Source organism: Sorghum bicolor, chromosome 3, assembly GCF_000003195.3.
Source record: "Sorghum bicolor cultivar BTx623 chromosome 3, Sorghum_bicolor_NCBIv3, whole genome shotgun sequence".
Lineage (NCBI taxonomy): Eukaryota > Viridiplantae > Streptophyta > Magnoliopsida > Poales > Poaceae > Sorghum > Sorghum bicolor.
The window spans coordinates 48,369,732-48,379,952 of record NC_012872.2 but is presented as its reverse complement, the minus strand read 5'-3'; the positions used below and the strand labels follow the sequence as shown (position 1 = coordinate 48,379,952).

General features: G+C 38.7%; 1 long non-coding RNA gene across 1 annotated transcript; it reads right to left on the bottom strand.

Moving 5' to 3' along the window:
• LOC110433496 lies at nucleotides 214-995 on the bottom strand. Its single transcript, XR_002450925.1, has 2 exons — nucleotides 615-995; nucleotides 214-504 (listed from the first exon to the last, which is right to left on the bottom strand). It is a non-coding gene; the product is annotated as an uncharacterized LOC110433496 (long non-coding RNA).

Here is a 10,221-nt window from a genome sequence, read left to right as displayed (position 1 = left end):
CTGTCTGTGTTAACATTTTTAAATCTCCCGTCAATTTTCAAATTATCCCACCAGACCCTATTTTTTATTTTATATATTGATATATACATATAATATACATATATATACACATAATATTGAAACTACTAAAGCCTAGGAGATCGTGTCAACCATTGCAACATGCAGTTATATATATATATATATATATATATATATATATATATATACCGTTACTTTATACATAAAGTTACATTAATTACAAACATCACACAACAAGTTTTTTCCAGTTTACATACATCAGAGGTTTCACCTCTGAAACCTCTGCTCTAATAACCGGATCGAGTTAGTTTTAGCCTACTAATCTCCCTTAGCGCTCCATGTTCAGGCTTTGCTAGGGTACTAGTCCGATCGTGATATTTTCCTTCGCTGGGAATAACTTCTCTCAAGATGAATGAGCAGATGTCCTTCAACTATGTTGTATAAAGTGGCTTCACTCACGCTCTTTGCCTTTTCAAAGTCCTTTTGCTGCGTAGGAAGTTAGAAAATATCATATATTTAAAGTTCATAATACATAATTAACAACCTTAATCACACAACCATATAAACGACTATTAATTACTTAGAGCATTAATTACCTTATAAGGGTTAGTGACATATCTTCCGCCCTCTCTCATGAACTTGCAGAAGTAGAATCCACAGTAGACTGATTGTGGCAGAACCACCTAAATTATATGGCCCACATGCACCTATCATTGTCATTAAGACCTCTGATTACTGCACATGAGAGTCATATAACCCAGGTAGTCTGTCGGGTGCCCTTAGAGGACCCCGAATCATCCACATTTTAACTCATACAGGATCAACATGGAGTTACCACAACATTACATCATTTGTTACAAAAATAACTTACATCGGAGTGCGGAAGATTTATAACTCAATTTACAACATATGATGGAATATAAACAACTAAATTTCCAAAAGGTGTGCGGAGTAGCGGAAGCATCTTAGGTGAAGCTTCTAAGGTAGAAGAGGTGGATAAATCATGTCGCGCCCACCGACATGACCTCCATTAGCAGCATAAGTCAGCACCTGCAACAGGGGTTATAAAACCCTGAGTACGGGAGTACTCAACAAGACTTACCCGGCAGAAAAAGAGGAGAACTTAGGAATGCAGGCTTGGGGTAGACAAGGAGTGGCTGAGCAAGGAGCCAAATTGTTTTGCCAAAAAGCTTACTAATAGTGCATCCTTACTTTCAAGTTTTACCCACGAATTCCTCTCCTTAAGAGGTCGAGGAGTTCGAGGACAGTCTATCTAGTTGCTTCTCACAGACAAGTCTGTAAGTTCCTCGTCCTTAATCAAAGTATTATCTATCCAACGGCCAAAGCTTCATGTCACTCTGAGTCCGGGAATTGGGATCCGAACCTCATAAGACATTTTCCCCCTTTCTCATTTTATCACTTAGTTGCATATTTAACTACGATGAGGGTCGAAGGAATTGAGTCTCCCAATCGGGGAGCAACGACGATTCGAATCGCTTAGCAATCCAGCTGGAGTTCCTAACCACCCGACATATGTAGAACCAAATCTTGCATATATCAACCCGAATCAAGCTCTCCCCAAATTTGACCAGGTTCGCGGCACCCGAGAGCACAGTACTCCACCATCCTACAGCCGATCTAGATGTTTTCCGGTCATCTCAGATCCGTAAGGTGGGCACACGTTACTCTCGCCATCTTTCCACTCCCAGTGCGCGAGTAGCTGTTCGCGTCGAGGGATTACAAGATCGGGCTTACCGAGGGCAAGTGGCTAGTACTATAAATTCTCAACCCAGCAGGCCATCAACGGAACGGTCCTTAATCAACACAGTCGGAGACACTACTTTAAGACTCCATTCTTAGAGCAAGTCCACCGACCGGTCTCAAATTGAAACATCATTGATCATAAGTGTATCCCACAACAACCCTTCAAACTTTCTTGTTTGAAAACCTATCTAGTAGCAGGGCTAAGCATCGCTACGCAGTTTTAAAATAAAACAGGTGTCAAGGACAGGATAACAGATATCAAGGTAGTAAATGCAGCAAGTAGGTTAACCCAATTCTCAACTACCTAATGCAGCATTTTCAATTCATAAGTGATAAAAGATTTAAAACATCCAAGGAGGGGTTAATGCATCCGGGGCTTGCCTTGGTTGCAGGGTAGAGAGGGACCCTCGGAGACTTCCCAAGTCTCGGATCCGACTTCTTCGAACGGAGCACCGACGTCGGGGTTCGGTTCAACGGGCGCTCCTTCGGTCACGGACACTATACGCAAAATGATGAATGCTCATGATATGCGTATGACAAATATGTAAGAAGGACCAAATCGAGTACAACTCGCCTTCTTGATGCAATACAGAATTATCACTAAATAAAGTTGTTTAACATCTTAATGTTTTTACCCAAGAGGTTGCATCTGTAAAATAAAATCTCTTTTAATTCATAATTAACCTGAATTAACTAATTATTAATCTTATTTACCTTAATTAATTCTTAATTAATTACTAATGACAGTAATTAAGCATTAAGGCCAAACAATAATTAAATGCCAAAGGTCATTAAGGTCAATGACCTCAGGTCATCACATAATCCCAAAATCACTCAAACCCTAATTTTGAGAATTTAACTAATCATTACCTAATTATTTTGGAATTATTACTAATTAAGGGTATAATAATATTTTATTCAAACTTCATCCAAGTGCCACCAAATTTTGTGTGATGCCAGGGAATAATATTCAGAGGCATCCCACAAATTTTGGTGATTTTTGGACATATCACTAAATTATTGAAATTCATGATAGTGTTATTTACTAAATAAAGGCTACCATTTTCATACATATATATATTGCTAGAAAATAAAACCTAGCATTTTTTTTCTGTGTTCTACAGACTGCATAGAACATATCCAAATATTTTCACTATTTTCGAATCTGCACAACTCTTCTATATATATTCAAACATAAATCAAATTTGCACACATAACCAGGACAGCAGCATATATGTAACTTCATTCAACCATAATTAGAGATCCAAGCATCCAATAAAGGTGATATTAGACTTTCTGAAAAGCTTAGATAATTTTCTGCAACTTTGTTATTATCTTCGAGAACTGATTTAATAGATAAGATGGCCAAATAGCATGAAGAAACATTCCTGTCCAGACCATGGACAGAATCAGACATTAAGCTTCATACATCTATAACCAGAGTTATAGATCACCAAAATTCATGATCCATAACATTTTGGAAAGCTTATGAAAATTACTACAATTCATCTTTTATCATGAAAGCATGATTCATAAGTTTAGCAAGTTGAAATTATACTACTACAGAAACTGATCCAGGATTTGACAGAGGGGAACCATTTCTGAAACTTAAATTGAAACAAGCATAACTCAGAAACTACAGGGACAAATGCCACCAAACTTTAACACCAGGTAGATACATGAATTATATACAACTTTGTTATAGACAAGTTTCATATCCAACATTATTTACCTAGAGCAATTTATAATGTTCCAGAAACTATCTAGAAATCACTAATAATTGAATTACAGAGAAAAACATTTCATTTATGTTCCAAACTTAAACCTGGGCAAAACCCAGCTCACCAACAGTTGAAATACATCCAAGAAATACTAGAAAATATCATGGTCATCCCTAAATAAAAATTCCTTTCATGTTTTTATTAATTTATTTAGGTAAATAAACAAAGCAATAACCATATATCAAAAGTACACAGTAAATTCTGAGAAAACTACAGCAGCTCATATATTCTCTCCAAAGTCTACTGTATAAATTTCATACCATTTGGTTAAGTATAACAATTTCCATGAAAAAGATAAATTTCCATCACAAGGAAGCATGTAACAACAAGATAATTAAGAAACTCGACATTTTCTACAAACACATAGCTCAATTATGTATCTGTATGATATAAAGACCTCATATAAAGGTACAGGAACCATATTTTGTATTTATTAATTTTTAGTTTAATTATAGATAATTTAATAAGCACTAAACAAGATAAATTAATAACTTAACCATATATCATCTACTGAACATGAAATTTTTACTGCAACACTCACATAACATCATGAGAACACCATAAAAATTTCAGGGCAATAGGAGCTATACAGAATGAGATATGAATTTCTCCCTTTTAAACATAATTAAAAGGCATAAATCATAACTAATTATTTTACTACAAAACATGGTCAGTTTCATATTTTTAATAAAAACTAGACATCTCAAGGAGCACAACAAAATTTGGTTCACCAAAATTGGAGCTACCAAACTCCAGATATGAATTTTCAAAGATTCAACAAAACATCTACAAACAAGTCCTTATAGCACTATTCACCTGAGTCACAGTCTGTGCAATTAGACCCCTGGAGAACTTCAAATTGTCGCGCGAAGTCCCTGGTCGCGATTCCAGAGCAGAGGATGTCGGAGAAAACCTGATTTCCGGCCGGTGGACGCTTGTTGGCAGCGAGGGAAAGCGTTGGGGAGCATCCTGAGGCTCGCGCGCTCGCGCTGGTGTCAGCGGCTTGGCCGGAGAAGGTCTGTGGCCTCCTGGCCACGTGCGCAGGCTCCCATGGCGGCCATGGCGGGGCTCTGTGACGGGAAACCGGCTCATGGCCGAGTCCGACGAGGGAAGAGAGTGTTAGCTGGCTTAGACGATGCTCAAGGATGCTGCGGAGCAGAGGAAGAGAGCAACGGGGCTGAGGTGGGAGGAGCGAGATGAATTCCATCGGCGTTTTCGGTCGCAGAAAGATGTCGGCCGCGGGGGCGCTCAAGGGGACGAGTCGAAGGGGTCGCGGGCGTCCACGTCGCGCGATGATGTGGCCAGCAAGCAGCTGCGTGGCGGTGGGGCGCGCGCGCGGCTCTGCCCGCTCTGCTTCCGGCGGGACAGAGGAGCCCGTGATCCGGATCACTGTAGCGAGCCCTATCCAACCAATTTTGTGGTTTTGCGAAATTCGCCCAAATTTTGAACTGAAGACAAAATTCCACCAAAACAAAAGTTATTCAGAATTTTACAAACTACAAATCTTCTTTTGGTGACCAAAGCCAATTCTGGGTGGAAAATGACGAATTTGACAAAACAGTTTGAATTTCAAATCCCAAATTGGGGAAATTCCAATTTTTGAATTGGGGCAGATTAGAATTTCCAAAATTACTTTTAATTTTTCCAAACAACTTGAAAAACTCCCAACATGAAAGTTGTTCAAATTTTTGAGCTCTACAACTTTAATGTTGGTCACTTTTCAAAATTCCAAATAGATTTTGAATTGGAGGTTCAATTTGGAAAAGGGGACACTTTCTGGAAATCTGTATTTTCAAAATTACTTTGAATTTTGTATTGAAACTTCAAAAACTCAAAACACCAAAGTTGTACATCTTGACAAGATCTACAACTTTTCTTTTGTACTCAACCTCAAATTTTGCTTGGTTTTAAAATTACACAAAAGGGGGCAAATCCAGGGTTTTAAAATCAGGGTTTTCCCCCTATTTTATCGGAAACCTTCCGCCCTAGGGGTTATACAACCAACACAAGCATCACTTCACAACATAAGTACACTCTACTTCCCTAAGCACAAGCAATCAAAATAAACTTGTTTTAAGTTGATGCATAATAATGTGCTTAACAAATATGCTTTGCAATGCTTATGATAACATGATCCGTTTTTAGTGTTCGTAACATCAGGGATGTTACAGCCTTTCCCCCTTAAAGAAATCTCGTCCTCGAGATTTAAAGCCTTATGGTATGTAATGGAAAAGGAAATGTGTTAAGCACATTAACTTCTGAGAAGTTCGTAAAACAACTATAATTGGTCTGAGAAATACAACTAAGAGCAATAGGAAGTTGTAATCAACCAGGAATTTTAGAGAATTCATAAGAAGGTATGAATCTCCAAATGAGCTTCCAAGGAGAATGAAAGCATACTAATTGTAGACTATAGTGGAGCATGACCAGAGATCCCGATGTTTAACGAGCACCTGGTAGTATTTCCTTATGGCCGCGGTTCCACAGGAGACTACAAGGCTCGACGTTATAACGTGATCACGGATCATGGTACCTACTATAGAGCACAGTTACAATAGCTTTCAACCAATCTATGTTGGTTATCCAAGTCAAGGGTTTAGGTAATTCCCACAAAGATATGGGCATGGGTTCCCATGATAGGGCTTAAAGAGCGAGGGCACCTTAGTTGTGGGGCTATAATGGATCATGCCCATAACCTCGATACCTGCACGCGCCCAGCAGAAATTTGTGTCATCCAGACACACAAAAGACTCTAGGTTCCGACGCGGCACCGGGGTCACGGGACATGGCACCACTATAGGGCACCACAACAATAACCCATGTCTCACAATACCAAGAATGTAACTGAGATCAAAAGTCGATCACAACCACAAGGCGTTTAGGGAACTCAAAAGGACAAATTTGAATCCCTAAGGAGTGTCCAAAGAATGAAACACCCTAATTGTGGACTATAAGGGATCATGATCATATACTTTGATAACAATGAGCGCCCAGCAGTATTTCCTCATGGTCATGAGCCATAGGAGACCCCAGGTTTCGACATTGTTACCTAAGTTACAAGTCATGGTACCTTAAGAGGACACATTCATAGTGTCATTCAATCAGCACATATGTCATCAAATGACAGCAAGGAGGTAGCCTGTGTCAAGTTAGATGAAATCAAGGAAGGTCACATGCATAACAAGAGAATCAAGGATTAGGATCTTATGGAGTAAAAGATTATCAATCGGTTAACGAAAGCTGGTACATGATGAGATTCATCAATAAAACAGCTATAATGAATAATAACTGTTTTTGAAGCATAAGGAGGGGCTTTTAAGTATCATTATATTGTCATGTTATGCATGATATGCAATATGCTCGTCCTATACGTCTTCTCAACGGCGAGAGTGCTCCATCTTCATCATGTTAGTAGATTATAGGGCTTTATTTATACAGTATCTTCATCGCTCTGGATGGAATGTTGCAAGACTCTTGACAAAGCATTGTTGGAGTAGTTTGATTCTTCACTTGACTTGTTGAAGAAGAATTGAAGTCCCTTTCAATGCCTTCTATTTGAGTCAGCAGACAGTCTTCACAGAACTTGAATAGCAAGCATAAGAAAAGTTAAGGAGCATTTACAAGTTGTTGTCCTCAAAAACTTTTAATTTGTAAATTCCTTTTGAAGTTTTTCACAAGTAATGTTGCAGAAGATCCATGTATGAGCTCTGATACCACTCTGTGGCAGAACCACCTAAATTATATGGCCCACATGCACCTATCATTGTCATTAAGACCTCTGATTACTGCACATGAGAGTCATATAACCCAGGTAGTCTGTCGGGTGCCCTTAGAGGACCCCGAATCATCCACATTTTAACTCATACAGGATCAACATGGAGTTACCACAACATTACATCATTTGTTACAAAAATAACTTACATCGGAGTGCGGAAGATTTATAACTCAATTTACAACATATGATGGAATATAAACAACTAAATTTCCAAAAGGTGTGCGGAGTAGCGGAAGCATCTTAGGTGAAGCTTCTAAGGTAGAAGAGGTGGATAAATCATGTCGCGCCCACCGACATGACCTCCATTAGCAGCATAAGTCAGCACCTGCAACAGGGGTTATAAAACCCTGAGTACGGGAGTACTCAACAAGACTTACCCGGCAGAAAAAGAGGAGAACTTAGGAATGCAGGCTTGGGGTAGACAAGGAGTGGCTGAGCAAGGAGCCAAATTGTTTTGCCAAAAAGCTTACTAATAGTGCATCCTTACTTTCAAGTTTTACCCACGAATTCCTCTCCTTAAGAGGTCGAGGAGTTCGAGGACAGTCTATCTAGTTGCTTCTCACAGACAAGTCTGTAAGTTCCTCGTCCTTAATCAAAGTATTATCTATCCAACGGCCAAAGCTTCATGTCACTCTGAGTCCGGGAATTGGGATCCGAACCTCATAAGACATTTTCCCCCTTTCTCATTTTATCACTTAGTTGCATATTTAACTACGATGAGGGTCGAAGGAATTGAGTCTCCCAATCGGGGAGCAACGACGATTCGAATCGCTTAGCAATCCAGCTGGAGTTCCTAACCACCCGACATATGTAGAACCAAATCTTGCATATATCAACCCGAATCAAGCTCTCCCCAAATTTGACCAGGTTCGCGGCACCCGAGAGCACAGTACTCCACCATCCTACAGCCGATCTAGATGTTTTCCGGTCATCTCAGATCCGTAAGGTGGGCACACGTTACTCTCGCCATCTTTCCACTCCCAGTGCGCGAGTAGCTGTTCGCGTCGAGGGATTACAAGATCGGGCTTACCGAGGGCAAGTGGCTAGTACTATAAATTCTCAACCCAGCAGGCCATCAACGGAACGGTCCTTAATCAACACAGTCGGAGACACTACTTTAAGACTCCATTCTTAGAGCAAGTCCACCGACCGGTCTCAAATTGAAACATCACTGATCGTAAGTGTATCCCACAACAACCCTTCAAACTTTCTTGTTTAAAAACCTATCTAGTAGCAGGGCTAAGCATCGCTACGCAGTTTTAAAATAAAACAGGTGTCAAGGACAGGATACAGATATCAAGGTAGTAAATGCAGCAAGTAGGTTAACCTAATTCTCAACTACCTAATGCAGCATTTTCAATTCATAAGTGATAAAAGATTTAAAACATCCAAGGAGGGGTTAATGCATCCGGGGCTTGCCTTGGTTGCAGGGTAGAGAGGGACCCTCGGAGACTTCCCAAGTCTCGGATCCGACTTCTTCGAACGGAGCACCGACGTCGGGGTTCGGTTCAACGGGCGCTCCTTCGGTCACGGACACTATACGCAAAATGATGAATGCTCATGATATGCGTATGACAAATATGTAAGAAGGACCAAATCGAGTACAACTCGCCTTCTTGATGCAATACAGAATTATCACTAAATAAAGTTGTTTAACATCTTAATGTTTTTACCCAAGAGGTTGCATCTGTAAAATAAAATCTCTTTTAATTCATAATTAACCTGAATTAACTAATTATTAATCTTATTTACCTTAATTAATTCTTAATTAATTACTAATGACAGTAATTAAGCATTAAGGCCAAACAATAATTAAATGCCAAAGGTCATTAAGGTCAATGACCTCAGGTCATCACATAATCCCAAAATCACTCAAACCCTAATTTTGAGAATTTAACTAATCATTACCTAATTATTTTGGAATTATTACTAATTAAGGGTATAATAATATTTTATTCAAACTTCATCCAAGTGCCACCAAATTTTGTGTGATGCCAGGGAATAATATTCAGAGGCATCCCACAAATTTTGGTGATTTTTGGACATATCACTAAATTATTGAAATTCATGATAGTGTTATTTACTAAATAAAGGCTACCATTTTCATACATATATATATTGCTAGAAAATAAAACCTAGCATTTTTTTTCTGTGTTCTACAGACTGCATAGAACATATCCAAATATTTTCACTATTTTCGAATCTGCACAACTCTTCTATATATATTCAAACATAAATCAAATTTGCACACATAACCAGGACAGCAGCATATATGTAACTTCATTCAACCATAATTAGAGATCCAAGCATCCAATAAAGGTGATATTAGACTTTCTGAAAAGCTTAGATAATTTTCTGCAACTTTGTTATTATCTTCGAGAACTGATTTAATAGATAAGATGGCCAAATAGCATGAAGAAACATTCCTGTCCAGACCATGGACAGAATCAGACATTAAGCTTCATACATCTATAACCAGAGTTATAGATCACCAAAATTCATGATCCATAACATTTTGGAAAGCTTATGAAAATTACTACAATTCATCTTTTATCATGAAAGCATGATTCATAAGTTTAGCAAGTTGAAATTATACTACTACAGAAACTGATCCAGGATTTGACAGAGGGGAACCATTTCTGAAACTTAAATTGAAACAAGCATAACTCAGAAACTACAGGGACAAATGCCACCAAACTTTAACACCAGGTAGATACATGAATTATATACAACTTTGTTATAGACAAGTTTCATATCCAACATTATTTACCTAGAGCAATTTATAATGTTCCAGAAACTATCTAGAAATCACTAATAATTGAATTACAGAGAAAAACATTTCATTTATGTTCCAAACTTAAACCTGGGCAAAACCCAGCTCAC